Here is a 7,205-nt window from a genome sequence, read left to right as displayed (position 1 = left end):
ACGTATTTGGGCTAAAACCCAACTTCAAAATCGCCCCAAAAACCGTATAACCATCAGAACCCCTTTCAATATTACGCAAGCAATTGATCAAATATTCAAAGACATCAATCTGGAGACAACCCAGTTGAATTCAACAGCTTATACAGCGAAATCACTTCATAATAATGCTTCTTCTTTGCTAGTGAACTAAACAAAGTAGTGAATGATGAATTGGAGAAGGGGTTTCGAATTAATCATGTAATAAAAAAAAGTACAATGATTAAGTACAATGATTCATTCAAGTAAAGCTACCTGATCAACAATTTTCTTCGAGGAATTAGCAAGTGAGGATCGTTCAAGGGGTTTTTGAAAGAATACGAAACTTCATTTTTGGAGCTTAAAGATCTGAGTTTGTGTAAGTGAGATAACAAAAAAATACAACTTAACTTTCGAATATGGGTTTTGAGAGATTGAAGACGAACGAAATGGAAATTTGAATCTCAAAGCCATGTATGAAGACTGTTTTTGTGGGTCATTTTTCTAAAGTAGGGTCATTGCAAAAGGAAAATGCATTACGAGAAATGTTTTGACAAATTTCACAACAACCTTTAAGGTTTTCAAAATTGCAAACTTATGTCAAATATCGATCTTTCCTATTCAACCACCTTTATGATTTTGAAAATTGTTCACTTAGCATCTTGAAGGTTAAAAATGTAAATCCATGTTCAGGTTTTTTTTCGGTTTGAAGTGGTTTTCTACTAAATCCAAAATTATCCAGTTGATCAAACAAACAAATTTATATAGTATTCAATTTTACCTTTTTTTTTATAAAATTATAAAGTTTTAAATAATCATGCTATTGAACTTTGTATCAATTTACAATGATATAAATTTTTTTAATTTAAAATTATAAATTAAATAATCATATTCTGCGAGAGAATTAATGAAATATAGATAGAATCTTGAACTTTTCTCTCAATGTTTTGACATGCTAATTCTTTCAATTAATTTCTCTTATTCAATGGTAGTGGATAGATCATTATTATTATTGAACATTCGTTTATTGTTTATTGATTAAATTTTCCAACCTATGAACGCCTTTTTATTTGTCAAGCCCCGGCCCCACACGAGTTCCTCGCGGTGCCCACATAGGTACGGACTCACTAGTACTGTCCCCCCCCCCCCCCCCCCCCCCCTTTTAAGGGATTTCTTCGCCTCCCCCATGGCTCGAACCCATGCCCAAGGGGCCATAGGCAAATGGGAAGCACCATGAATACCATCAGGCTAGCTAGCTATGCCATTGGTCATTTGTCACATAAAAAGGAACTTGATCCCCATCTAATTGGCTAAAATTTCTCTAAATCTTGGGGTAAGGTATTGAGGCTATCCTCATCACAAATTGGATGAAATATATGTTCCACAAGAAACATATTAGAACTTTACCCTTTTGAATAAAATGGGTATAACTTTGACATATCTGGAAGAAAATTTACAAGAAGGGTACTGATATAGATTGATCTCAACAGCATATATATTTTTCATCCTCAAACAGGTATGTTTTGTCATAAGTGTGTTTACAGAAACATATTAAGGCAAAACCTTACGTTTTTTATAAGAAAGAGAAGTTTGCCAATTACTATGCTATTCTAGTTAACATGTAACATTTAACCCCAGGAACAAACCTCACTTCTTAAAGAAGATTTCTCTGAATTCATTATTTGACTTCAGCTTCTCATCTTCCACTTCCCTAACTTTTGGATTTGTCGAGGGGACACCAAGCTTCAGCCATGCTGATCTCCCTGAAGCATTAAAATTAGGGCTAATTTCTGTGGTATTGTCCACATTATGCATACATATGTTGAAGTTTAAAGGTCAGGCAATGTTAAATAAGGATTTGACTATAAGACTGATGTGCACATGGAAGGTATAGTGGATAGCTTCCCCTTTTTCATTTGATGCATAAAGCACAAAGAACATTGACAAATAATGAATGAGAGAATGAAAGTCATACCCATGACTTTCCGATGAACTTTGGCTCTTCCAGTGGCGGAGTCTTTGATGTGATGGTCATTTGGATGCTCTTCAAACTTGGGTTTTGCTTCTTCTACTTCGTTTTCTTCAGCTAAGTTCTGTGCTTGTCCCTTTTCTTTCCCATGCACTTTCTTTGGGTTTTGGGCAATATTTTTCTACCACTTAGTTAGAGACTACTCGGCAGTCATGTTTGAATCTATTTTACTCTTTCCACTAACACTTTTCTTATGTACTTGTCTCTTTGATCTATTAGTTCAAGAACAGATTTGGCTTCTTGCTGTAACCTAAATAGTTGCAACTCTTCCATGCGGGGTGTAATCTGAGAAAGGGAACAAAGGCAAGCATCTTTACACATTGAGTTAAAATAGCAAGGATTGCATACATTCCATAAATTCCAGGTAGATGTATCATAATTTAGCAACATCTTTAACAATGTTACGTAACAACTTGTAAAAGCTTAAATTGATAGTTAAGCGTTCAAGAACCATACTTAAAATTTAACACAATCTCGTGAGCTGAACAGCCACAATCACAACCATAAATATAACATAAATACATATAAAAGTTTATAATCTAAATAAGAGCCTATTTGTTATAAATTTTAAATAGTGTTTTATTTTCGAAGACAAGGAATATAAAGATTTTTATGAAAATATTTTTTATTAAAATAAGTTAAATGTTTTGAAAAACAATGTTTTTGCATATAATCCTAAAAATTAGTGTAAAATTAGAAAACAAGAAAAATATCATTTCTCAATCTTTATATAGTTTTTAACTTCAAAAACAATTTTTAATACTAGATATATTTTCAAATATTTAAAATATTGAGATAAAGCTTTTAAAATTTTTAATTGTAACTTAGTTTTTTAAAATTATTTTTAAATCATAAACCAAACTGGCCCTAATCTCATAATGAGATTTAAAATACAAAATATATTTTCAAATATTTAAAATTTAGAGATAAAACTTTAAAATTTTTAATTGTAACTTAGTTTTTCAAAATTATTTTTGAATTACAAACCAAACTGGCCCAAATCTCATGTAGAGAGATTTAAACATGAAATCAAGAGAAAACAAATCCTAATAATCTTTTTATTTCAATCTCTTAAACTAGATAAGACTTAGATAACTCTTAAATTGATCATATTCTAATCTAGAAATCTTGCACTCCCCCTCATGCCGGTGAATAGATATTTATCATTCCCATCTTGAAAACTAGATTAACAAACAACTGTCTAGGCAGTCTTTTTGTAAGAATATATGTTGTCTGCTGACTTGTAGGCAAGTAGGTAACACACAACAACTTATCTTCCATCTTCTCTTTGATGAAATGTCTATCCATTTCAACGTGCTTCGTCCTATCATGATGCACTGGATTCTGTGATATCTCAATCACAACCTGGTTGTCACAGTACAACCTCATAGGCTTCGCACTTTTGATTTAAAGCTCTACCGAGATTCTTCTTAACCATATTAGTTCACAAATCCCATGAGCCATAGCACGAAACTCAGCCTCAACACTATTTCTAGCTACCACGTTCTAATTCTTACTTCTCTAGGTTACTAAATTTCCCCAAACAAAGGTGTAATAACCTAAGGTCGATCTTCTATCACCCAAAGAACCGGCCCAGTCCGCATCTGTGAATGCTTATACTTTCCTTTCATTCTTTTTACCCAAAAACTGCCCCTTCCCAAGGGTCATTTTAAGGTACCTTAGAATCCTACTCACAGCGTCAAAATGCTTCTCTTGTGGGTTATGCATATGCTGACTCACTACACTCACCGAAAAGGCTATGTTAAGACTAGTATGAGATAGATATATCAACTTCCTAACCAGCCTTTGATACCTACCTTTATCAATCAGAGCATCACAACTCATTTTCTCAAATTTCAGATTTGGCTCAATGGGAGTCTCAACTGTCTTGCAACCTAGCATACCTATCTCCTTCAGTAAATCCAACACATATTTTCTTTGTGAAACTGAAATTCCCTTTTTACTCCTAGCAATCTCTATACCAAGAAAATACCTCAATTGTCCCATGTCTTTCAATTCAAAATCCTGAGCAAGAACCTTCTTAACAGCCTCCATTTCTTCAAAACTATCTCCAGTAATAATAATATCGTCTACATAAACACTTAGAATAGTAATCTTACCTACAGAGGTTTTAAGGAATAATGTATGATCAGTCTGCTGCCGAGTAAAACCAGACCTCTTAACAGCCTTTGTGAATTTTTCAAACCAGGCCCGTGGAGACTATTTTAGGCCATATAATGATTTCTTCAATTTGCACACTTTTCTGTCCTTTCCACTCCCTTCACACCCTAGTGGCATTTCCATGTATACCTATTTTGCAAGTTCACCATTAAAAAACGCGTTTTTTCACATCTAGTTGTTGTAGAGGACAGTATAAATTTGTTGTAAGAGACGAGCACCCTGATAGTGTTCAACTTAGCCACCAAAGCAAAGGTCACCTCATAGTCTACTCTATAGGTTTGCGTAAATCCCCTTGCCGCCAGCCTTGCCTTATACCTTTCAACTATTCCATCTGCCTTATACTTAATAGTAAACACCCACTTGCAGCTAATAGTTGTTTTCCCTTTAGGTAAACTCACTAGCTTCCAAGTCTTGTTTTCTCTCAAGAGCCTCCATCTCCTCTATCACAATCTTCCTCCACTTTTCATCCCCTAATGCCTCATGTACTAGTGTTGGAACCTTCACAGCTGATAGATTAGTGGTGAATGCCAAAAAATCATCTGCCAACTTATCGTATGCCACATACTTAGCAATAGGATGCAATGTACAGGATCTAACACCATTCCTTAGTGCAATAGGTAAATGTAAATCATCATGCCCTGATTTAGACTCATCAGAAGATAGTTCTTCCTTACCTTGTGACTGTGAATCACTGGTTTCTTCCAGTTAGGATGATTGCTCATGCAGATCATTAGGTTTCCTTCCACTTTGATAGTCAATTCTTTGAGAATAACATTGGAGACCCGGCTGATTTAATCTCTCCAAACCTCCCCCTAGTTCCAATATTTCCTGAGAGTTTGGTTTATCAAGAGTGGGCTATATAGTTAGTGTAGGACCTAAATTGGTTGGCTGACTACGAGACTGACTCATCCTTATGGGACTAGGCTGACTTATAGGAACCTAACCTGAACTAGGCTGACTAGGAGACTGACTCATTCTTATAGGACTAGGCTAACCTATAGGAAACTAAGTGACTTTGAACTTTGACCTAGACTAGGAGACTACTGAGAGTCTGAGACTGACTCAAGTGTTGTAAGGGTAACACTACTTCCCACAAATGACCTTTATAATCTCTCAAATTCTCCTCTAAAGGGAAATGGGAAAGGATGGATATGACTAAAAAAAGCAAACATCACTAGAGACATATAATTTTCTCTTTACAGGACAATAGCACTAATAGTCTTTCTATGTGGGAGAATATCCAAGGAAGATACATTTAATGGCCCTAGAGTCTAACTTTCCTCTATTAGGAGACATAACATTACAAAAGCAATACATCCAAACACCTTTAAGGGTAAAGTATTTAGGATCCTACAACTAGGAAAGATCTTTAGCAAAGTCCCCAGAGGTGTATGAAAACCCAGAATTCTAGTGCGTAATCTATTTATCAAATATGCAGCCGTTAAAATTGTATGACTCCAAAAATACTTAGGTATATTCATGGTAAACATTAAGACTCTAGCTACCTCTAATAGGTATCTATTCTTTCTTTCAGCTATCCCATTTTGTTAAGGGGTGACACAAGAGCTTTGATGTACAATCCTGTGATGTAACAGGTAGTTTCCTAAGATAGAGTGAAAATATTCCTTACCATTATCAGTCGTAAAACCTAGCTTTTTTCTCGAGACTGAGTTTCAACCATTGAATGAAATTTTTTGAACAATTGACCTGCTTCAAACTTGTTTTTCATCAAGTATACCCAACATACTCTAGTGTGATCATCAATAAACGTAATGAACCACTTAGACCCTACAATATTTGTAACTATAGATGGCCCCCAAATATCACTATGAATTATTAAAAAAGCCTAGAACTCTTATATTTATGAGCTAGATAAATAGACTTGGTGTATTTTGCAAGTTGACATGTTTCACACTTAAAAGAAAATATACTTTTATTTCTAAATAACAATGGGTACAATTTTCGTAAATAAGGAAAGCTAGTGTGAAACCCCATTTTTTTTATGTTTTATATATATTACATATTCTTTGCGATTTTATTTTTATGGAAGGGGATTTCTGTTAGTTTTTAAAAGTTTTATTGAGAATAAAATTGCAAGAAAAGGAAGCTGTTGGGTTTGCATGTAACAAGGGGCAAAAATCTGGAGGTTTTTGTAAGAAAAAGATGATGTGGCAGGGTTATATAGAATTAAGAGATTTTGGGGGCTGTTGTGAAAAAAAAAATTGTTTTATATAAATTTGGGCTGTTCGCCCAAATGAAGAAAAAGAAAGATGTGAAAAAGAAAACTAGGAGAAAGAAAAGAAAAAGAGAAAGGAAGAGAGAAAGAAGAGGAGAAAGGAAGAAGAAGAAAAGGAAAAGGAAAAGGAAAAGGAAAAAAAAAAGAAGAGAGTGTGAGGTTCAGCCGAGAGGAGTGAGAGTGATCTGGAAAAATGGAGGAGGAGAAAATTTGAGCAGATCACTCCAATCTGGATTCGAGTACAGGAGAGAGAAGTACTTCAGGGTGCATTTCAAGCTTCGGCTGAGCTGAAAATCAGTGAGTGGACCAACCAAAAACTCTTTTAAAAACTCAATTCCTGTTGGCATCCATGTGTGCATTTTATGCATATACATAATGTTTGTGAATGGAAAAGAAATTATGGGAAATTGTATGTTGGATATGTGGCTGACTATTGTGGTTAACTGAAATTGGAGATTTAATGCAATAGTTTTATATGGGTGGAGCATATATGTTGATCCTAAAGAACCAAGAGTTATTAAAGTATGTTTTTGGTTATAAAAAGTTACGCTGTGAAATTCTGAGAGCCTGAACTTCTGAAAATTTTATATATGTTTCGGATTTGCAAATGAAGCTAAATTTTAGATATTTTTTTTAGACTTATTCGAGATTGTTTGAAAATTTATTTCACCCCAAAATTCAAAGTATTGGATTTTTTTATGAATTTTGAATTCTGCTATGAAATTCTGGAATTTCATGTTTCCT

This window comes from Pistacia vera, unplaced genomic scaffold, assembly GCF_008641045.1.
Source record: "Pistacia vera cultivar Batoury unplaced genomic scaffold, PisVer_v2 Contig954, whole genome shotgun sequence".
Classification (NCBI taxonomy): Eukaryota; Viridiplantae; Streptophyta; class Magnoliopsida; order Sapindales; family Anacardiaceae; genus Pistacia; species Pistacia vera.
The sequence above is the reverse complement of the archived record's forward strand: the minus strand, read 5'-3'. Positions refer to the sequence as shown.